The sequence below is a fragment of the Mus musculus genome, chromosome 5, assembly GCF_000001635.26.
Source record: "Mus musculus strain C57BL/6J chromosome 5, GRCm38.p6 C57BL/6J".
NCBI classification, from domain to species: Eukaryota; Metazoa; Chordata; class Mammalia; order Rodentia; family Muridae; genus Mus; species Mus musculus.
In genome coordinates this window covers 126,882,558-126,907,083 of record NC_000071.6, presented here as the reverse complement: position 1 = coordinate 126,907,083, position 24,526 = coordinate 126,882,558, and the positions used below count along the sequence as shown (strand labels likewise).

The following is a 24,526-nucleotide window of genomic DNA, read 5'->3' as shown; positions in this document are numbered from 1 at the left end:
CGTGGCTAGACTCAAGGAGAGAACACAGCTGTCTCTCTTCACTTGTTCTGGGAACATGTGACCTTCCAGCACCTTGTCCCAATGACAGGACTTTCCCAAGGAAGACAAGAGTGATCTGACAAGGCACAGACATGGCCTTGATTTCATCTTTTCATGAGATCTTCACCTGACTTTCCAGTCTTGGGGAAACATGCAGTGACCCCTCTCATCTCATCTTGCTGGCTGAAGACCCTCTAGGTCTTTGCAGAGAGTTTAGTAATGTGATGGGAAGGGGTGAGAGGTATGCTGGGGAATTTTGTTGGACTCGTCCTTTCATTCGCATTTGAAATATATCCCAAACAAATATGAGTTTTCCCATTTCTGGGTCCCAAGAGGTCATCCCCATAAATTCATCTGCCGTCTCCCTCCCACTGCCCAGCTAGGGTATGTCATGGCCCAGATCCTCAGTCATTTCCAGAGAAAGGATTCTTTGTGTTTTTCAGCAGCCGTCATGGACATAATTTCTTTAGAAAACTCAAATCATAAACTGGCTACTCAGAAATCACTTCCTAATCCAAGCTTATATAAGCTTTTGCTTATAGTGACCACAGTAATACAGGATCTAACAGGAAAATAGCCTACCTCAGAGTGGGATGTGGGTGGGTGGCATTTTAACTAACAGAGTGGTTGGCAGCTGGTGATGGAGCCACTGTGAAGGAGGCTGGATGTCACAGGGTACACTTGTATACCACTCAGTGGTACACAAGAAAGCTCTTCCTCTAGTGGAGGATTGATTCTCAGGGGTGCCATCAAAATTTCTACTTTCTCTCAGCTTGGAGAGATAAATTGTCCCTGAGTGAGCTACATTACTGGTATTATGATGATTCCTTCCCAAAAGAGACAGAAACAGCATATATATTTCCTCCTTAGCTCCCAACCACAGCTCAAAGTACGATTCAGCTCATGTTCACCACAGAGAACCAATGAGTTTACTAGGCTTGCTTAAGAAACATGGGTAACAAGGTATGGACAGAGAATGGTGTTCCCCAAGGCAACTGCACTAGAAAGTCTTTTCCCAGTATGGATATATCTCCCTGTAGCCACATAAATAGAGCCCCCAGCTAACCTTTCCTAGCCTGTCTATTCAAGAACCCAAAGCTATTTTCACTTATGGCAGAAGCACATGCAAATGGATGGAAGGAGAGCTGAAACCTTAGGTGAGGATCCAGTGTCCCTTTCCATCCACTCTCCTATAAAAGGACATGAAACAGTTCAGAGGTCACATCATCATGACATCTTGCAAGCATGCCGAGCAGATCTAATGGAGATGGTGGCTGTTTGGCTTAGAGAATGTCATTTCACACCCATTTAAGAAGACAGCTGTACACTTGCTCTGTGTCAAAGCCAGAGTACAAAGCATGAGCACAGGCAGGTGAGGATCCCCACTCTCCCAAGACTTCTGTAGTAGTCAGACAGGACAGGTAACAGCAATTTCACTGGGTAGCGAAGTGAAAAAGAAGAGCTGTTGATGGGGTGTGGCTTGAAAGGACACAGTTGGGAATTCCCCAACTTAGACAATGAATCCATCCATGGGCGTAAGCTCATTTGACAGCCGAACGGCAGAAGAGTCCAAGTTGTATAACAACAGCTTAGGAGGCCTCACCTGCACCAGGCACCATCTTATACAGTTTCTCTTGCTGGTTCTTCACTTTACAGATGAGGACAGTGAAGGACAAATGCTTATTACCTTGCCCGAGATCCCAGGATAATCAGTCATCAGATGCTAATGTCACAGTATACCCCCAAAATCAGGGTCTCTCTGTTTTCTACATCACACACGGACCCTCCATTCACGGAGTAGGGGTAGAAGGGGCACAGGGCTCCAGCTATATCAGCCTGGTTCTGCAACTGTGTCGCAGGCTCAAGAGCCTTGCACTCTTGCTATTGGTCAGATGTTGTGAACATATTCAGCAGCCCCTTCTGCTTCTTTGCGAATATATTAGGATTATATATAATTTAATAGCAATGCTGCCTCTGCATGTGCTTATGAAGTTAAAATGGGTTACTGAATGCAAGACTCTACAATGTGTAGAAAAGAAAGCCTTGTGATTCCTGTTAATATCAGCACTGCTATTAATAGTTATTAAACTGAAAGTATAAGAAAATTATGAACACAACTTCATGGAGGTGGTGAGAGGAATTGATTTTCTGCTGTGGCTTTTGACTTCATATTCTTTCTGCATATATGCCTCTCTCGGCAGTAAAGGAATAAACTGATGATACATCCATCGCAACTGGCAAATGAGGGCAATGGATGTGTAGAGTGTGAGAGACGAAGCAGGGGCAGTATGGCTGCATCCGTGAAGCAGAAGCAACTTTCTTTTGTTAAAAGTACAATCCAGGGCCCAGTAAGATGGCAGAGTGAGTAAAGGTTTTTGTAGCACAGTTCAGGGGAGCTAGGTTTAATTCCCAGAACCTCCTGTGTAAATGTTGAAAGACAGAACAGAATCCACAACGTCGTTCTCTGCCATCTACATGCACCATGTAGCTCTCTCTCTCTCTCTCTCTCTCTCTCTCTCTCTCTCTCTCTCTCTCACACACACACACACACACACACACACACACACACACACACACACACACACTGCACACATGTATACCCATAGATTAAATAAAAACTTTTAAAACACTGTAGCACATGTGCCTCTCTGATTATTTTGCTATTTATTGGGGCTTCATTCAAAGTGCAGGGTTGGGAAGAACCCAGGGCCTCAGCTAGGTTAGGCAAGTGCAATTTACCCTGAATCATATCCCTTCTCTTTATTATGTATTTTAATTTGCAAGTCTCTCTCTGAATTCTCTGTAACACCTAGATTCACAGTCTGAGACTTGCTTCGATAATGTCCATGTGTTTTCCTCCTCATTTCTCTCTTAGGTAAAATCCTGATTTAAATTCAATCCATAGTTACACAATCAAGCTGAAGCCCATCACATTGAGGGAATGTGGTCAGACAGATGTGAGGCAGCTCTCTGTCCCCGATGCCCACATTTAATGCTACTGTGAATGTGGAAAGAGGCATTACCAGAAGCATTTGTAATTCTCAACAAATGCCCCCTAGGAACACGTATGGATTCACTAACCAGCTTTCCAAGCACACACAATAAATGCTCAAATTTTTATCTCCAGTTATAAATTAACTCGGGGAATTTGGAAATATCCCACAGTATCCGTGAGTTGCAGAGATCTACAAATTTCAATCTGTCAATATTCGCAGATAATTCTCAGACTTTTGAAAATGCACAGATGGGGGAATTCGGGACATCTGGTTTACCTCTGTCTAGCTCAGCTTTGGCACGTGCCTCCTGTTTGCTGGGGGAAGCCACAGTGTTCTCACATGGGGAGTGTGTCTCCCTGCTTGAGTCAAACTCATTTAACTCAATCAATGGAGTTATTGTTCTGGGGCTGAAATGCCTCCATCTCATACCCCAGTTCTGGCTTCTCATACCATACAAGCGTGATATGAGTTCCCAGCTTCAAGTGGAAGATTCCTCACAGCACTATAAATAAATGGAAGAGATAAGAGGAAGTCTCCCCAGTTCTCCCCTGACATACCTTCTCATTCAACCCATCAGGCTTAAGCAGAATAAACACCGCAGGCTCTGTACAGGTCCTTAACTAACACAGTACACATTATGTGCCTCCATCCAGGCATCCTCATTTCGCATCAGTGGTATGTTGATTCCCGGAGTCTGTGAGTCATGGTTCAACCAAAGTAAAAAGGTTGGGGAATTCAACACTTTTAGGGCACAATCTCTACAGACAGGAACCATAGGTTCTGTTCCTCTTCCCCATTTCTACTTAATCAGAAAACAAATTCATGGTTTATTGCAGGGGTCATTAATGTAAAACATTCAAACTCTGAGCCATGGCTTAGAAGAGGACTCAGTGGCATGTACTGGTATCTGTTATTGCTTTTCTTCCTGAAGGCAGAGGAGTGTCAAATACTGGATCAAGTCGACACAGACCCAAGTGTCAGGGTATTTACTCTTCACTGACAATTAAGTCAACCAGTAACATGGCAGCCTCAGCAAAGAGATGAACTCTGCAAAAGAAAAAAAAAACTACAAATGTTAGGTATTCAAATCCTACCACCCTGACCACTTAACATAAAAGTCATCTCTGACTGCCATGCTTTGTTTATCATCTTGGTGATGAAGCCAGAGAGGCCTATGGCACAAGAATGCAACCCCAGAGAAGGAATAAATAAGGAGGGAAGACTGATAATGAATGTCTTTGTCTTCTCTCAAACATCTATTTGTGATTGCAGAGAAATAGCACTTCAACTCTTCCAAGGAGGTGTTCTGAACCATGGCATGGTTAATTACATGAATTCATGTAATTGATGCTCCAAGAAAGAAAAATCAACTGAAGATTTTACCTGTAAGCAGGAGAATAGCATCCTCCTCCTCCTTGTTGCCATCACCACTACCACTACCACCACCACCATTATTATCCTTCCTGTCATATCATCAACAGCATCAGCAGGGCCAACATCACATTTACCCCAATCTTCACCATCATTGTGACTATCACCACCATCATAGTCATCAGCACAATCACTATCAATATCACAATCACGATCATAACATTACTTCATAATCACTATCAGTAATAGCATCAACATCATCACCATGGCAACATCACCCAACTTTCCTATCATTATCATCATTGTCGTCATTGTCATCATCATTGTTGTGTCAACATCCTGGGTTATTATGCTTCCATGGCAAGAATTTTATTGGCCAAGCCAATTCTCAGACCCTAGGATGACAGCATTTGTAGTGTGTACTCACAAAGAAGTATAGGAGCCCCAGGAGCCCCAGGAGCCCCAGGAGCCCCAGGAGCCCCAGTTTCCACTGCTTCCTAATGAAGATATGGCTGGCGTTCATGCCCAGCCTCCACCCAAGCCTAATTCCAGAGCTTTCTCCAGTATTCTAGCTACACTATTGCATCCTTTAAACTTTTTCCCAAAATTTTGTCTTTTGATGAGTTCACACATGAATTTGTTTTGATGAAATCCACTGTCCCTCTCCCCCCCACTTCAACTCCTTCCACCATCCCACCCCTGTACTCCAGCTCAACTTTGTGCGTTTTTGTTGTTGTTTTTAAACAAATCCTGGGCTTGCTATGTAATCAAGAATGGCCTTTAACCTTGGTCCTCTTACCTCCACCACCTAAGTGTTGTGATTGAAGTGAACTCCATCACACCCAGCTTTTAAATCCTTTAAACACCTACTGCCTGCAACAATTTTAAACTTTTTTTATTTGCATTGGTTGTATAGCACATTTCTTCTATTCATTCCCGTCCTCATTCAAATAATCCAACCCACACAAGGCTACTTTGTCTTTTTGGAATTTAAATATTAGCAGGGATTAGTGCCAATTAACAAGAGGATTGTAGGATCAATAGATTAAACACTGGGAATACTCATGTCTTAAGTAGTCATCAGCAGAGATTTGATTGCAAAAGTGTTCAGATGCAAGGCACAGATAATTTATCCAATAAGCCTTTAAAAGGAAAGAATGTGTTTTTGCTTAAGTAACATCTGGGAATGAAGCTCAATAAGTAGAATGGTTACTTAATAAGCATGAGGTCCCCTGTTTTATCACCAGGGCCTCGGAAACTGGGTATGGTGGTGCAAGCCTGTAATTTCATCACTCAGTAGGTGGAGGCAGGGGGATGAGAAGACCAAGGTCAACCTTGGCTTTGAGTTTGAAACCAGTCTGGAAACATGAGACATTGCCTAAAAAGGAAGTAAGGAGGATGGGGCATCTGGGACTACTCTGACTTGGCTTTAGCATCAACAATGTGGACAGCTGCTACCTTTCTGTTCTTTTTCAGAACGACCTCTATGAAAGGAATACAGGGCTAAATAAGGGCTTTCATGTATGGAAAATACCAAAGAGAAGATTTCTCAAAATCACCCAAATGCTCCTACCTGTATTAGTTACTTTCCTGCTGATGTGATGAAATAAATACTATGACCAAAAGAAACATAGAGGAGAAAAGGTTCTATGTTTTTCTTGTGTGTCAGTAGGAGAAGAGCCCAATGCATCAAGGAGGCATGGCAACCCTCAAGGAAAGTATGAAGACAGGAATGGAAGGCTAGCTGATCACCTTTTAATTTGTACACAGGAAGCAGAGAGTGAGCAGGAACTAGGGCAAGGATATAACCCCTCAATGCCCCCCTGCACCTCCCCCCAGTGATAGAATTCCTCCATCAAGGGTCAGCCTCCAAAAGGTTCCATAGCCTCCCCAAATAGCGCCATCTACTGGGGACTAAGTCTTCAAACACCTGATCCAGTGGGGGATGTTTCTCATTCAAACCACTGCCTTATATAACTAAAGTTTGGCACATGCTGACTCACATGTTCAATGACTAGACTCACAAGCAAAAGGGATTCTCTCATTTGGGTTGACCCAGCCCCTGAGAGTGAAGGCAGACCTGTGTCATCATCCATCACTGTAGCCTTCCAATCTGATCAGCCACAACCAAGGGGGCAATCACTGAAGAGCACAAGGCACAAGGCTGCAGGTCGCAAGAAAGCTGAACTTGATTGTCACTAGATCACATGGTGACAGTGTTATTACTATTCCACCACCCATTCGTTCATTTGTTTGGTTGTTGGTGATTATTTTTTATTATTATTTGTCATGCTACATCAGAAATTGTCTGATTGATAAATTTATATCCACAAGCCTCTTGATATGTTGGAATTTCCCTTTAAGAGAGTCTAACATAAGTCAGGCTCAAAGCTGAAGCAGGCAGCCACAGCTAGGAAATTCTATTTTGTGCTTGCATATTGTAATTATTTCCATAGTAATCTCATTTTGACAAGGAATGGTAGCATCCCAGGTATAGCATTACCACAGTTTCAAGTCTTTAAAAGAAAGTAAAATGCTTTTCTCCGCATCTAAGGAGATGATCATGTGGTTTTTGTCTTTGAGTTTGTTTATATAATGGATTACGTTGATGGATTTCCGTATATTAAACCATCCCTGCATCCCTGGAATAAAACCTACTTGGTCAGGATGGATGATTGTTTTAATGTGTTCTTGGATTCGGTTACCGAGAATTTTATTGAGTATTTTTGCATCGATATTCATAAGGGAAATTGGTCTGAAGTTCTCTATCTTTGTTGGATCTTTCTGTAGTTTAGGTATCAGAGTAATTGTGGCTTCATAGAATGAGTTGGGTAGAGTACCTTCTACTTCTATTTTGTGGAATAGTTTGTGCAGAACTGGAATTAGATCTTCTTTGAAGGTCTGATAGAACTCTGCACTAAACCCATCTGGTCCTGGGCTTTTTTTGGTTGGGAGACTATTAATGACTGCTTCTATTTCTTTAGGGGATATGGGACTGTTTAGAGCGTTAACTTGATCCTGATTTAACGTTGGTACCTGGTATCTGTCTAGAAGTGTGTCTATTTCGTCCAGGTTTTCCAGTTTTGTTGAGTATAGCCTTTTGTAGAAAGATCTGATGGTGTTTTGGATTTCTTCAGGATCTGTTGTTATGTCTCCCTTTTCATTTCTGATTTTGTTAATTAGGATGCTTTCCCTGTGCCCTCTAGTGAGTCTGGCTAAGGGTTTATCTATCTTGTTGATTTTCTCAAAAAACCAGCTGCTCGTTTGGTTGATTCTTTGAATAGTTCTTCTTGTTTCCACTTGGTTGATTTCGCCCCTGAGTTTTATTATTTCCTGCTGTCTACTCCTTTTGGGTGAATTTGCTTCCTTTTTTTCTAGAGCTTTTATGTGTGTTGTCAATTGGAAATGTAAATAAGGAAAATGCCTAATAAAAAATATTTTAAAAAAAGAAAGTAAAATCAGACTTTTTTCTATCTATCTATCTATCTATCTATCTATCTATCTATCTATCTATCTATCTATCTATCTATCTATCTATCTATCTGAGACAGGGCTTCTTTGTGTAGCCCTGACTGTTCTGATATATAGATATGTAGACCAGGCTGGCCTTGAACTTCCATGCCTCTGCCTCCTGAGTGCTGAGATTAAAGGCATGTGCCACCACAGCCCAGCTCAGATTTTTAAAGTAGACAATGAGTAGTTCATGTTATAGTTATTGTGGCATGGACAGAGAAAATTATAAAGAGGTTCAAGTAAAATAGAAAATAGGAAAATGACACACAATGATTAGCAGAAGAGAGAAGACAGAAGAGATGACATTCTACAGTATAGTGGGACCAAGGAAAACCAAGACATGCCTAAGATTGACTTCTAAATGTGTTGTATAAAAACGCCAGCCTGCAGGTAATGAGATGGCTCAGTAGTTAAGAGCTTTGACTACTCTCACAGAGGACCCTGGTTCCATTCTCAGCATGCATTTGGCAGCTCACTATCATCCATTAACTCCATTTCCAGGGTACCCACCACCTTCTTTCAGCCTCCAAAGGCACTGCACAGACATGGTGCACAGACATAGATGCAAATAGTCATACACATAAAATAAAAAATAAATGTTAAAATTAATAAAAAATAAAATAAATAATGATCACTAGCCTAACTGGATTTTTCTTCCTTTGTGCAACTTGCTATTCTAATGAAACTCCTAAAATCACACATGCTGCTGTGATTTTAATCCATCAAAATGTCCAGTTATGGGCCTGGAAAGATACTTAATTCATTAAATAAGCATACTTCTCTTGCCTGAACTGGGCTTGAGTTCAGTTCCCAGCACCCACAGCTCACAACAGACTGTAGCTCTAGCACAATGACATCCAACACCTTGACATCCAACACCTTCTTCTGGGCTCCTTGGACACCTGCACTCACATATGCATTGATTCATACACATACACATAGTTAAGAAAGAAAAATGCAGCTTAAAAAAATATGGAGTTCAAGTACCCTTGACCAAGGAGTATACCTATAAGTATGAGGCCAGCTTGGTCTACATATCAAACTTTAAGCCAGACAAGGCTGCACAGTGAGACTCTCCTCTCTCTCTCTCTCTCTCTCTCTAGTTAGCTGTCATGGCTTTATTATTTCTGAAAACAGCCTCATATACTACAATTTATGTGAATCATCCACTGATTGCATATTTAGAGTAAAAACAAGGGAAGAATTCACGAGTTGAATGTGTGTATGTGTATGTGTGTGTGTGATATGCTCCAACTTGCAAACACACACACACACACACACACACACACACACACACACACACACACACACACACACGGTGGGACAGCGGTTTTTAGAACCTTAATACTTTCAACTAAAAGTTAGTTTTACGATCAATGCTATATACCAGTAACGTTTTTCTGCCCGGAACATTATTTTGCTTTACCATGTAAAATTAAAATAGACTCCAACCTAAAGCATAAATTTGATTTTGGGAAATGCTTGTGTGAGCGGCATTCTTCCTTGGAGATGTGTGACAGAATTCAGAGGCTGTTTAGACAAAGTCTCTTTGGGGGAATAATATTTCTTTAACACCATCCACTTTTACTGATTCTCTTTCTAATCAAAGACCCATGTCTTTAAAGGGCATTAGGATCCAGGGAGAAGTGGACATTGGTTTGTTCTTGTTAAAATGCTTTATAAAATAAACAGAAGGAGGAGAAGAGCATGGACTGTCTCACACAGCCAGAGGCTGTCTGGAGGACTGTGTTTCCCAGCTCTGTGCAGTTCAGTCATTCTTTCTTGAGATAAACATGTTTTCCATGCCTTTGAACATCAAATCTATTAACTTCCCAAGCAGGAAGAAAGCAATGATTGAAAAAGAAAACCTTACTTGGATGCATACTTAGTCTTGCCTGGCTAGTAAACTTTTCTTCCCCACAGTTGCTTATTTTGACTTCTCCATTCTTTTTCTTTCTTTATTTTTGTTCCTTTGTTTATTTTTCCCCAAAGAAGCTAGCTCCTATTTCTTCTTTTGCCTCATTGGCCACCACCAAGTCACGTGCTTAGCTCTCGCCCAGTCATAGTCAGTGAGGAATTGAATCTTATTTCTGGGTCCAACCAATGAGGCTTCACGGTTTGGAAGCACGATGGATAGCCAGGCAATGGTCACTCATTTTTTATGTTCCATTACATTACACTATGACAGTCAGAGAAAAGGGCCATGGAAAGGAGAAGCGCCCATTGCAGGAAGCTGCTCTCCGTGATACAATTGCTTTGGATGAATGAGATCATTGAATACTGACTCTTGGCCCAAAGCATGCCATGACTAATTTATTTGTTTTTTATTATTTACTATATTTTGTTTTTAAGTTAATGTACAACGTAACCAGTTTCTTTATAGCATTTTCATATGTATATTTTTGATTGTTTCTGCCTTCTCTCATCTCTCTACCCACGTCCCCAGTGTACCAACCTACCCCTCTCCCTTTCAAATCACATTTGTTCTGATACCGTCTCCACCTCCACCCACAAAGCTCCTCTTTCCCCTTCTTGTGGTCCCCTTAGTTGTTTAATGAAGGACACTGACAGCCCTCCCCCCCCCCCATACACAGAAATCTGAAGCCTGGAGTTCCCACTTAGGGGAGAACATGCAGTTTTTAATTTCTGAGCCTGGGTTACCTTTCTTAAAACAATATTTTCCAGTCTCATCCATTTCCCTATAAATCTCATAATTTCGTTTCTTAGTGGCTGGATGTAATTACTACATCATCACTATTCCTTCCTCTGTTGATGGACATCTCGGATGGCGCCATCTCTTTGTTGGTAGGTATAGAGCCACGTGGATGCGCACGGATCTTTGTGGCTGACTTCTGCTAGAAGCCTAGGACCCGGAACAGTAGAGAGGAATACTTACAGTTTTTCTTCTTATGCTTTCTCCAGGCCCCACTAGAACACCACTCCATCCAGGCCAGATGCAGAAGGACCTCTCACCTGGGCACTTGGGCACTGGATCTGGCGGTTCCTTTGTCAGAGGAACAGGTTACCCTGTTCTCACGGTGACGCACATAGAAGAGGCTATTACAAAACGCCTGGACTGTTTTACTCTTCTCATTAGGAGATCTGAGGGATGATGGCAGAGGCTCTGAATCTGTATCTTTGTAAAAATAGATGAGCGTTTGGGAAGACCGAGTGATCGGCTGCTGATCATGCAAAATTAACAAAGGTGAAATTCCGTATATGATCACGCACAGGGGGCAAGCATCTATTGAGTCACCATGCAGTTTTCCTAGACACCCTAAGGTTGAAAGTGAATAGCAATGAAAACCCAGACCCTGTCTTAGAGTTTGAGCAACAAATTTACCTCCATTCCTGTTTTTAACAGTGCTAATTGTACAGCTACAGGGCATCAAAAGCTGCCCGCAGTAAAGTTAAGTACATGTGCTTACCTCATTATTCAAGCAGAGCCCTTATTAGTGTTGATTTATGTCACACAGAGAGCCATATACACAGACCTTTCTACAGCCTTTATCCGATGCTTCAGAGCTCTGTTCTAGACATGTGAGGTAGGAAGCTTCAATAAAGAAAGATTGATAAATGTAGTCAAAACGGTGGAGATCTGGAATTGAGTTATGCTGTGTGTGTGTCTGGGGGGCGAGATCTGGTTTATTTCTTTCTATTCCCATTGAAAAGCAACCCTTTCTAATGTCACAGTATTTTAGAATAGCTCATAAGGAAAAAATATATAAAAATCCTTTTGTTTTGGCAGCTTGGTGAGTGGCCTTGTTAAAAAAGAAAAAAAAAAAATCCCCAAACTCCTCTAGGAAGCTGAAAATGTGAGAATGATTTTTCTAGTTCTAATATATCAATTCTTTTCACAAGAAAAAAACAAAAAATATAAAAAAGCAAAAATGAGTTGAAACCAAACTCCCTCGATATTTCCCATAATTTTACTGAGTTCCTTAAAAAAAAAAAAAAAAAAAGAGAGAGAGACTTTATTAAGACCATGGCAGACGGACAAAGTATAATTTAGGAAGATTAAATGAGCTGGATATGATGTGCCTCCAGTATTTAAGGCATCAGAAAATACCAAAATAATTGGAAAAACAAAGCATTATAGACACCAGGCCCTTTTTTTTTTTTTTTTTTTTTTTTTTTTTTTTTTTTTTTTTTTTTTTGCTGAACAGTTGATAACCAGTTTTCTGAGTGTTCCAGATGTGAGTTTCCTTTAATAATGGAGTTAAAAATAGCACTTCTCACTCTCCTTGTAATGACGATGGGCCGGCTCATTGCCAAGGCAGACATTCTGCAGGAGAGATGTGCCCAGCATCTTCAAATCCCATCCACAGGAAGGTTAAACGCTTTGCGCCCTTTCAAGTCAACACATGCTAATGACCTCCTGGGCTTTCATTTTCTAGCTCACATCGACAGTATTAAATGTACGGCCACCCGAACGTCACCACAGTGAAGACTCCTCAAGGAAGTGTGGTTGTTTGAGCTAGGGTCTCAGGACTTCCGGGCTTAGGTCTGCTCCTTACTTGTGTACCTGTCTAAGATTTTGTGTGTGTGAATTGAAAGGTGGCCACTGGTGAGGAATTCAAATGTCTTCCTACAAACCACTTCTTCACTTTTCCTTTGCTTGTGGGGGACTCTCTCTCTCCCCTTACTCTAGTCATGGCACCGCGTGAGTGGCATGGAGAAAGGGCTGACTGGTCTCCTCTGAGACATCTACTAGCATCAGTAGCTCATTTGATTTTTCCATTTGTGGCCAGTGGAGTGATTGACGGTGTGAGAAGAAATCACGGATCCTCATTACAGTGCTTCAGACTCACTTTCTGGGCAGGTCCAGGGACACAAAGGGCTTCCACCTACAGAATGAAGCCCTCAAGTTCTGACCTCCCTTCTCCAAGCGTCCAAAAGAGAGAAAGAAAGGCATCAGGAAGACATTTTCACAAGTTTAGAAACACTGACATGCTTAAAGCAACGTCTACCAATCATGGATAGTGACGTCGCACCTGGGAAGACAGAGGCCTGAGCCAACATTGCGCTTTGACTTCTCCTTAACCACAATGGCAAGAGAAGAAAACGTGTCAAGGACTTAACCGCAGCTTTGTCTACAATGAGGTTATCTCTCCAGTTGGCTTTGCCTCTCATGGGTGACTGGCAAGAACACGCTCGGTGTGGCATGAGATGAGAGTACAGATTTTCATGTCTCCCGTAATCTATAATCTATTCCAATTTACTTATCTTGCACCTATGTGAAGTAACTTTCCTTCTCTTGTTTAAAATATATATATATATATATATATATATATATATATATATATATATATATATATATATATATATATTAATTTTATCCAAAGAGCTGTCAACTGTCTGTAGCTGGGACTTGTGACGGACACACAAAGTATAGGTATGCAGCATGCTGTTTGAAGACATGAGATGTGTCCACAATGACGTCAACATCAATCCCCCATTGTCTGGCATCAATGTCTTTTCCCTCTAAAGTGCAGTTCTTTAGTCCAATATGAAATCATAAGTCTCTGTAGATTTTTTTAACTACTTATTTTCTCTCTTTTATTTTGATATCTCTCTTTTATTGAATACTCCATACTTCTAAATATGTGCAATGCCTGTCTGCGCACCACCTATGATGAGTGATAGAACTTTAATGTGCTTCAGGCATTCAGTTACAACGATGGATTAGGCTTCTCGTGGAGGCTAGTAAGTCAGTGTGTCTACGGAACAAAAAGCACATACATGCTGGTCTGTGACTCTGTGATCTGTGTTAGAGGCACTTTAATCTTTGCATTTCCGAAGGCCAGCATCTTTGTTGAAAGATTTATTTTGTTCTAGTTTTACATGCACCCCCCCCTCCCTGTGTCTCTGCGCATGTGCATATGGGTGCAATACCAGTGGAAGCCAGAAGGTGGCATTGGTTTACCTGGAGTTGGAGTCACAGGCAGTTGTAGGTTGCCCAGCATGGGTGCTGGGAACTGAACTCGGATTCTTTGCAAGAACAGTAAGGTCTCTTCAACATGAAACCATCTCTCTAGACCTACCAGTATCTTTTCACTAAATAATTAGATTGGCATATACAGTATTAGGCTTCACTAAGCAACTTCAAACAAATCTTGGTTTTTTAAAATTATTTTTCCCCAGCTTCTCCTCCACCAGTCCTCATTCATGCTCCCATAGCCTCCTTTGAGCTTTCACGTCACACATGTCCTGTTGTCCCCATCTCCCACTGAACACCATTTAGCATACACAGTATTAGGCTTCACTACTGCATGTTGCAAGTGTGGAGGCCAGAGGACAGTTTGCTGGAGTGGCTTTTTCCCCTTACACCACGTGAGCCCCTGGGATCAAACATGGGTCTTCATGCTTGGTGACAAGCACCTTTACCTCTGAGTCGCCTCACTGTGCCTCTGCCAGCGTCTTTAAATGTATTCTTTATGCTTTCAATTGGCAGATTCAGCATTTCAGGTTTTAAATTGAGGTCTTTGATCTCTTTTAATCATTTTTTTTAAATGCAGGCTTAGAAAGCTGGTTCCAACTTCATTCCCCTATGGGTAGATGGAGCCATTTATTGAACATGTGTGCACACGCACGTATGTGTTTTAAGAACTTCATCCATAATTAGGTGGAAGCCAACCTCTTTCAGCCTATCTCTGGGCTTAGATACATATAACAGGAAATACTACATGAAGCTGGGGGTGAGGGTGGGGGTGGGTCTCAATGGCTTCATCAACAAAACCTTCACAAACCACAGAATGGAATAAAGGGATTATGGGTGTATGCCTATAGTCTATACTTGTTCCGGAGCCACTTGAAATGCTACCCTCACTGGGAATGCTGGCCTTGAGCAGGATCATTCAAGGAACCAAGGCTGTGCAGTACTGAAGGGAAAAAGAAATGCCTGTGTTGAGGAAGCAAGAGAGGCATACTTTATGCAGATCACATCAGCAGTGTTCGAGGATTAAATTCATACACCAGCAGTGCACATGACCACATGGGATCCAAGTGTAACACAAATGTGGTGGCTGTTTAATTCTGAATCATCAATGTGTGTGAAACTCCTGATTTTGTTCCCCAGAGAGTCCCACACCAAAGAAATGAAAAGGACAGTGTCAGATCCATTGTGATAACAGGGACCTCGGAATGAAATCTTACAAGAGTGAACGCCCCCAGCCGTACACATCCCTTATATTTCAAAATGTTGACTCACCAGAAAAGTACATTTTTCTCAGTGAGTCATAACATTATCTCTGCTTTCATGTCTTCTGTAAAGAACCCTCAATCCCAAATAAATAAAAATGTTTCATCTAAACAAAGGTCTCAGACCAACAATTAGGGCTAGCTATATTTAAAGCTTTCTGAAACACAAACACTGGCTTGTTTTGTCTATAGATAGCATCCCAGACCTCTCAGAGATAAGGGCACTCTCCCTAGTGTGTGTTAAAACTCTCAACTTATTATTTTTCCATCTAGACAATAACAGCATCCTTCTTGTCTCCAGCTGGGGAGAGTTTATATGGAACTTTCTCCACTTTCCTATATATTGTTTTGTGTGAAAAAGCTGCCACAGTCCACACATAAATAGAACATATTCAGGAAGAATTCTTCAGTGGGTCCTAGAACTTCAATAGCAGAATGTTTTAAATTCAGCATTTGCACCTTGCAAACAAACTTCTAAATCCCCCCCCCCTTTTTTCTCCTGAGTCTTGTCCCAAACTTTTTTTTTTTGTTCCTTCTATGTTTGACTCCAATTATTCTAAAAGCTTTACATCCATGCTGAGGTCTGGGAAGAATTCCAGTGGCCTGCAGCTAGGATTTCCTGTTTTCCACTTTGAAAATGGACTGGGTGAAGCCGTTAGAGAAAAGTGTGTGTGTGTGTGTGTGTGTGTGTGTGTGTGTGTGTGTGTGTGTGTGTGTGTAGGGGATCCATAGCTATTTTGGGGAACAATGGACTTGTGAATGTGAAGACACATTTCAACCAAGTGAGGACAACTGTGGCGTACAGTTGTATACTTCAATGCTGAGGGCTAGCCTCCTGGGCTCCGTATCCCAGTCCCCTTAACTCAGGTAGCCTGTGAGACTTAGAGAAAGAAGAGGGAAGGTTGGGGTTATTGTTAATAAACAACAATCAAAATATATTCCTAAGTTTAGGTCCTGGCTGACAGAATTCCTATGCATACTCCAGCACCTGTCAAAATGACAGGTGTGATAACCAGAAGTTTTGCAAAGTATGCAGCTATCTAACTGTTAAGTGCCTCTGGCTCTTGGCCAAGACACCCACATGTTCTGTTGAAACACCTCCAGACATTTTCTGAGAGGAAAACAGAACTCCATGCCCCTATGGTTTTCTTCTAAGACCTTTGTAGCTATCCTCAATGCTTGGAATGCAGACCTGTGCAAGTCCCTGCTGTCACCATGTAAAGACACGCCACAGGAACACACACACATTCACTTCTGCATAAACATATATGCATGTACTCATGAATGATAAGCACAGATACACACAAACTATCCTTGAAATGCACAAACATATATAAACAAACAGGAATATGCAGATACCCATAATGCATAAATACCCATAAATGATGAATACACACACACACACACACACACACACACACACACACACACACTAGCATCTATTTTGAAACCACTCACCTAAGTTTGGGAGAGAGAAGAGGTTCTGCCCCATTGTGATGGTGATGAGCTTGTGGGTCACTGCTACAATGGAAACAGCCTTTTGAGTGCATACAATAATGAGTTCACACTGGAGCCTGCTTTTTGTGGTTTGTTTTCATACTTAAGCATGCAAACATCCCCATGGTTGTACTGTAAGATATCCTGATGTGAGGAAATGAAGCCACACTATTGCTGAAGTGATTTGAGGTGTGTCAAATTCAACAGAAATAGGGAGAACAGAGCTTGCTGGTGAGACCATCGCCCACTCCAGACAAAGGCCAGTCTTTCCACAGTGTGTCCTCTGGTCCTGTCAAAATCCTTCCTCCTATTTAGTTTAAATATTTCAGTTTGGCAACTGTATGTTTAAAGATCCATGCTTCTCGTGCTTTTAAAGTACAGTTACTCCAGTTTGCCTTTTGATGCTTCAATATGCTATCTTCACCAGATAAAGAACACTCTACAATCAAATATCAAAGTAAAAATATCTCTCTGCCATCCTTTGCCAGAAAGTGCTAGATAACATAAGGGATATTTGCAGTAGTCAGGCATGATTTAATTGAAGGGATGGCTTAAATGCCAGGTTGCTGTGTTTCATGGAAAGAAAAGAAAATGTCTCTGATACTGTGTAAAGGTGGAATGTGATGGTCTTTCAGGCTACTAATGGACTCAACTGACCATGACTGGCTGGACCTACACTTTAACCATATTTTATTTTATTTTCCCTAACTGTATGAAGACGTACCATTGTACCAAGCAAAGATCTTTGCCATGACCCCCACCCCAAACACAAGCAACCCAAATGACAAATAGACAAAGCTACATCAAACGAAAGAGCTGTGCAGCAAAAGGAACAATCAGCAGAGGGAGAGGCAATCTACAGAATGAAAGGGTTTTTAAATTAGCCTACCTGAGAATGCCTACCCCCGTCGCCTGACATTGGGATCACCTTCTTGGGTCATAACTGCTTTCCTGATCATTGATACAAAGACTCTCAAATCTGATACTGTCGAAACACAAATGGCCTCCAATGCTATAATCTGGATTGATTACATCTTATCAGCCTTGGTGCTATTTCAGGCATTTTTTTTTCCTGGCTAGATTTAAAGATGATTCGAGGCTGGAGATTTCATTTGGGCTATTGGCTAAATAAAAGCTAAAAGACTGAATCTCTCGTCTCTCTCTATGCATGGTGTTTTCTGAGCGTTCTTAGGTCCTGTTTATTCCTGTGCTGGTTTGAATGTGAAATGTTTGCACAGGCTCAGGAGTTTGGACACTTGGTCCCTACAGATGGCGCTGTTCAGGGAGATTGTGGAACCTTTAAGAAGTGGAGGCTTAGTGGGGGGAGTACGTCACTGGGTCGGGCTTTAAGGGTTTATAGACTTGTCTTACTTCATGCCTGCTGTCTCTGATTGCTGTGTATGAATAAAAACGTGATTAGCCAGCACCTTGCTCCTGAGCCAGACTTTACCCTCCGTTATAAATTCTACCCTTCTGATACTATAATTCAAAATAAACTATTTCGTCCTTAAGCCACTTTTGGTCACAGCGTTTTATTATAGCAACCAGATTTAACTAAAAAAAAAAATTCCTGGAGAAAACCTCCATGACAGTCTCCCCACATACTCTCAGCTGTGTGCAAGTCAGGCCATCCCTCTGGCTGTCTCATCCACACCCCTACTTTCTGACACCTGAAGTAGAACTCTAAGACTACAAAGCCTGACATCTCACGTACTCGCGTATCCCAGACAGACGCCTTCCTGAAACACCCCAATTTCTAAGTCTTAAAAGGCTTACAGTGTAGAGGTGCTCTTAGGAGGAGCTTGGGGATCGTTGGGAAAGAGGAGGCAGAAAGTCTTGCGGGGGGATGGGGGGTTCACAAAGAAATGCTGTTTTCCAGACACAGCATGGCAGTTGCACATATGACAACAGTTGTGACAGTAACCACAAGACCTGCATAAGCTCAAGCCAGACAAAATCCAAGCATGGAAAAGGGAGGGGGAGAAGGAAGTTCTGCCCATAGCTGAGGAGCTATTGGCAACTGATAGCCGCTGGTAGACGGAGGGACAGTTTGCACTAAAGATATGTCCCGAGGTGGGTAAGCCACAACTCAGCTAAGGTCACACATCCGAGTATATGGGTGGTACAAACTGTATATATAAGTTTGGAAAACATAAAAGAAAAGAACATAAAAGAAGGGAAGGGATGGATCTGGGAGGAGTTGGGGGAATGAATAAATATGATCAATATTCACTGCTTGAAGTTCTATTTTGTTCCTCTTTTCTTCTTTTTAAACATCTACCACTAAGCTACAGACCCAGCTCAGTTTTTTATTATGACTAGTACAACTTTATCCTAGCTAATCCCCTGCTTTAGTTTTTTTTCTAACAGAGACTTTGAGTAGTAGTTCTGCTAATGCAACCCCTTCTTTATTTACAATATTTTAAAAATTGAGCATTTTTTGCCTGTATGCATGTCTGTGTACCATGTTTGTGCCTTATGCCCATGGAGGCCAGAAGTGGGCATCAAATCCCAAGGAACTAGAGTTACAATTGGATGCTGGGAATTGAATTCAGATCCTCTGGAAGTGCAGCTAGTGCTCTTAATTCCTGAGCCATCTCTCCAGGCCCTGGATAGTATTCTCAAAGAACCAATTAAAAAAAAAAGTGAAGGAAAAAAAAAGGTTTAGAAAACCCCAGCTCCTTGCTGGGTTTGAAGGGGGGTGGGTGGGTGGATGGCTTCAGCATCAGGCAAAATGTGACTGCTTAGGAAAGACAACACCAAGATAGCCATGGCTAGCCCTGAGTCTTCCTTTGCAAAGCCATCTTTGGGGAATGTGACACAGTTTATGGTCTAGAGAGAGTAACTTCTCCCTTCTCACCATCTGAATACACTGTAGCAGAGAACCTAACCACTGGACTTCCCTATTTCACTCATCCATAATCAAGCCCTTCATCACGAAGATGCTTTTCCAACTCTGACCCTTCAAACACCACAGGGCATCTCTTCACAGAACAAGTGTTTGCCCTAGCTCCCTGTGTCTGTCTTTCCCTGTAAGTGCATTTAGACACTCTAATTTTAGAAATTAATTCCCATTCATTTTTTCTTGGGCCAAATGTTAAGCATCAAAATGGACAGGTTATCACACACGTGTCTCTGAAAAGTACCAGCCTTTGTTTGGATAATTGTGTTTGAATTAGCAAGCTCTTCTCTTTGGGGGGCCACCAGGGACTGCATCTCCTCTGAACACTTGAGAGAGCTATGGAGTTTTGTCCTGGCTACCAAGGGAGGTCTGAGAACATGTTCTAGCCATCTATCTAAAGAATTGTTTTTATAGCACAGAACCAAGGTCCCCTGGCTTTGTTCTCCAGTTAAATTGAGAGGGGGAAAGTGAACAGAGTACTCTTGGGCTCAACAGTATTTATAAATAACATTTACAAGCCTCTACCAGTTTCTGGGGACAGACCAAACCTCTGGTGACTCGTTTTCCATCCACAATACAAGACATGGGAAGAGCTTTCTGGCTATTCATTTGATGAACACATAGATAAAACTGTGGACAATCTGCAATAAGAGGCTAGCTCTGCTCTATTTTGGGGTAGTCTGAGTCATTGGTTATGACTCCTACGGATTGTTCATGGCTAATCTTTAACATTTTATTTCTTAGAGAAGAAACAACTCAACAGAGAACATTCATTATGGAGCATTTTAGACCAATATCCATTGTGGTAGAAGCTAATTCATCTTGTATATAAAAACCTTATTAGGTCTTCAAATGAAATTCTTACTTTGACTTAAGACCATTCCTGTATTTCATTTGAAATTTGGCAACATCTCATTTTAGTCATTCTCTCTCTCTCTCTCTCTCTCTCTCTCTCTCTCTCTCTCTCTCTCTCTCTCTCTCTCTCTCTCTCTCTCTCTCTCCCTCTCCCTCTCCCTCTCCCTCTCCCTCTCTCCCTCTCTCTCTCTCTCATACGCACACACTCCTCTCTTCTCCTCTTCCTCTGTTTCTTCTCTTCTCTCTTTCTCCACTTCTCATTTTTCTCTCTGTTCCACTAGAATCTGTCCATCCTACCAAAAGCAATCTACAATTTCAATGCAATCTCAATCACAGTGCCAACTCAGTTCTTTACAGAAAAAAAAAAAACTTAAAATTCATATGCATGCCCAAAGCACCTCAGATATCCAGAGTAATTCCGAATAATAGGAAGACTCTCAAAAGTCTCACAATACCTGATTTCAAGTTATATTACAGAGCCATAGTAATGAAAACAGCATGGTACCAGCAAAAAAGAGACACACATATCAATGTAAGAGAGTAGATAAGCCAAGTATAAATCCACACAACTACAATTAGCTGACTTTTGTAACACACATTGAAGAAAAAGAAACCCACCAGTTTCTTCAACAATAGGTGCTGCTTTTCATGATCTTTCTGACATACATATTGTTGTGACCCTTGGTGAATATCCCTAGAATGTCGTGTCTCCAACAGAAAATCATTTGTGCCTATTTCCTGGATGCTTAGTAAATGGGTTTCTATTCATTGCTGGGGAAGGACCTTGTTCTGTTATCTCATTGTATTATCACTCGGGTAAACGACAAGCGTCATCTCCAGGAGTCCCCAGCAAGTGTGCTTTTGTGTGCACATCTGTTAGATTTTTACAGATTTTTTGGAGCAGATACTGAAGCATGTTCACAATAGCTTGCGTGTATATCACTGCAAGTCATTTACTGAGAGATTTTACTTTGAAATTTTGACCCTGGGATGCTACATTGAGTCAAAGCAATGTCACATATTTGCAATAACCTTGAGAAGGGATACTCAGGTAATAAGCAAATCCATGTGCGAGAGATGCAGCAAATGTTGCTTGAAGAGAGATCCCAAGCAGCCAACCTGCAGGAGCTACTTCCCCGGTCTGACTGAATATTTTAGAAGAGTGGGCTTATACCAAGCTTGTGTCATAGACGGTTTCCCTTGGTGTGGGACTATGAGAGAGAAGGAAGCCACCCTCCTTTACAGGTGAGGAAAATGAGGGTCAGAATGCTGTTGCTTCAGAACTGGTTGGAGGAGGACAGGGTAATGAGTTAGGTTTGCTTCCACACAAAGCTCAGAACAATGGTATCCTAGTCAGCATTTCATTCCTGAAACAAAACACTCAAGGGCACAGCTTAAAGGTAGAAATATTCATTGTGCTTGCAGTTTCTGAGGCTTTGGTCCGTTATGAGCTGACTCCATTGCTTCTGAGCCGGAGGAGGTGGGACTTCACATCTGTTGGGTATTGAAAGGCAGGGCTGCTTATCCTGTGACAGTCAGGAAACAGAAAGAAGACAAGGGATAGGGGTAGTATTAAAAAACATACGTTCCAAGGCCAAGCCCCTTAGCTATCTGTTTCCTCAAATCAAGTTCTTGCTTCTAGATGTCCCATTGATACCGTTAGTACCCACCATAATCCACTCACCTCCCATCAGTGGGAATAGCACTTAAGGCATGAGCCCTTAATAAGACAGTTTGCATCTGAACCACAAGTCATTTCTAAGCATTGCTTCAAATTGGTACCACCAGGGATCTTTATGACCTACCATATCAGTTCTTAACTCCAACATTCATATCCTAATTTGGGGGGTCTTCAGAGCATTCTAAAGTTTGGCACCATTCAGGAAGGGTGGAGTCTGATTGCGCAACTACTGTCTAGGCCTGAATCTTTTCCTTGAGTGGAACAGACTAGAAGGTAAATGGCAGCATTGCCTTTGAGGTTCTTCTCAAGAAGCAGCAGCTAAGCATGCGGTGAACACCACACAGTGTGTGGTAAATGGGCAGACTGAGAGATGAATCTGTGATGGGCACATCTGTCTGACTCTGGCAGGGGCCAGTGGTATCCATTCCTCTCTGAGCCACCATGCTGTAGAATCTTAAAACTGGAACATGCAAAAAAATTAAAACAGCAGCAGCAGCAGCAGCACATCCCCCACTTATAAATTACTTATGCATCTGTGTGTGAGCTTGTGAGTGCAGTGGCCATGAAGGCCTACAGGGGGCGTTGGAACCCTTGTTTCTGAAGCTATAGGTGTTTGTGAGTCTCCCAATGTGGGTGCTGGGAACTGAATTCTGACCCTTTGCAAGAGCCCTTAACCCCTGAGCCATCTCTCTAGCCACTCTGTTAGATATTTTAAAACAAAATCCAGGAGTGGCTTTGAAAGGGCAGAAGGATATGAGTTAAATGCAGACACTGCACTGTGTTCAAGTAGGGGCCTGAGCATACAAAGCCCTTGGTAAACATGGAGGTCCTGGATGGGGGGAATGAGTCTAGCTGATAAGCTTTTATTAACAAAAAATGTTTACTCTGCATTACTTTTTAATGTTCCAGCTGCCTGGAGAAGTAAGGAGGCAGAAAAGGAGGAAGAAGTGGGGATGAGGAGAAAGAAGTAAAAGAGGTGGGGGAAGAAGAAGAGGAAGAAAATGAGAAGGGGAGAGGGAGGAAATGAAGGGTGCAGTAGCTCATGCGTGCTTAGCCCCAGCTGACTGTTTGCTAGCATTAATGCATCCCACAATCATCGGGAGATGAGTAATGGGCAGTACTATTCACTACGGCATCTCTTTTGCTTTAACTGAGATGAATCTCAATTCAAAATTCAGCTGCTGCAGATACCTTGCTGCAGTCCCTTCCATGACATGGCTGTCTAGGCGTCACCAACATCTGTCTCCAGGGAAATCATGGCAAAGGTCACCGAGGTGGACATGACAGATGATTGTCCAGGAAAAGGACAGAGTCATCCTGGTGGGTCATGGGGCAGAGCCACTCCGCAGTAATAATTAATGTCTCTGACACTTTGTAAACGTCAAACCTCTTTTGTGTTCAGACTGTCCGAGGTCACGGAAGTAATTCTACATATGTGCACAGTTGTGTGCAAGACAGCAAAATAAGAAACACTACACAGGCATAACTGGTCTTTGTTGCCCACATTGAGAAAATTGCTTTAAACAAAGGAATTATTAATATTCTTCTAAAATTAATAAAATGACTGAGATGAAATACGTAACACACACACACAAAAAAAAAATAGCTGAGGATTGGGGCATAGCTTAATGGGAAAATCCTTGCTTAATGTTTGAGAGGGTCTGGGCTCAATCCAGACCAAGATAAAAGAAGACATAACTGAAAGCAGTCTTGTTTTTCCTAAGATCAGCACTGCAATGTTTACATATTTTCTAGAGGTATAGAAGAAAAAACCCAGAACCTGTCCTGGAAGGTGTTAGTCCTTGTCCCTAGAGAGGTCAGTGAGGATGATAGTCTCCCTAAAATACAGGAAGCACCCTCAGAAAGAGAAACAAGCAGAGGCCAGGTATCCCCAAACTGTGATACCATCAGTCAAATAGAAAACTTGTCTGACATGATGTTCGGGATACAGCAGAACTATGAACAGCTATCGGTTGACCCTCTAACTGAAATCTAACTGTATAATGTTGTGGGTTTGGGATCATATAACAAACCGTGAAGGATGAACAGTGTTCTAATACTCAAAAATACATCCCTTTCTCAGAGCAAGGGGAGAGCCCTTCTGTGATACCATTGGTTCAGAGTCATGAGTTTTTTTTTCTCTCTCATTTCTCAGGTCCTCTCACCTCTCTGACTTTATCCTGGCTGAGAAGACAGTGACAATCCTGAATGGCAATGTCACCACTGCAGGTCTCTGTGTGTAACTGCTGGCTGCCTTATCCATTTTCCTGCAGCCTCACAAGACAGACAAAAAGATCACCATCTCCACAGTTTCCACCCAGAATGTGCTCCAAGTCCCACGACAAGTGCTTCCCAGGGATGCCCCCCCTTCCATGCATGAAGTCATCTCTTCTCTCAGTTATGGCATCCCACATAGGAGTCCAGAAGAGTATTACAGCCAGGCCTGAGGAGTGTTGAAGCTCCATTCTGCTC

At 42.0% G+C, this 24,526-nt stretch overlaps 1 long non-coding RNA gene across 7 annotated transcripts in view; it reads right to left on the bottom strand.

The window, feature by feature from the left end:
- Window positions 1-2,608: 2,608 nt before the first annotated feature.
- The window catches only part of Gm40331, a 116,738-nt gene continuing 94,820 nt past the window's right edge, over window positions 2,609-24,526 (bottom strand). For 5 of the 7 annotated variants that reach the window (XR_001784967.2, XR_868529.2, XR_001784971.2 and 2 more), the window contains one exon: window positions 20,646-21,899. This is a non-coding gene — a long non-coding RNA (predicted gene, 40331). Of the gene's footprint in view, window positions 4,083-13,469; window positions 16,641-20,645; window positions 21,900-24,526 lie in introns of those variants that run through there. The other 2 variants (XR_001784969.2, XR_001784968.2) reach the window with 2 other exon arrangements.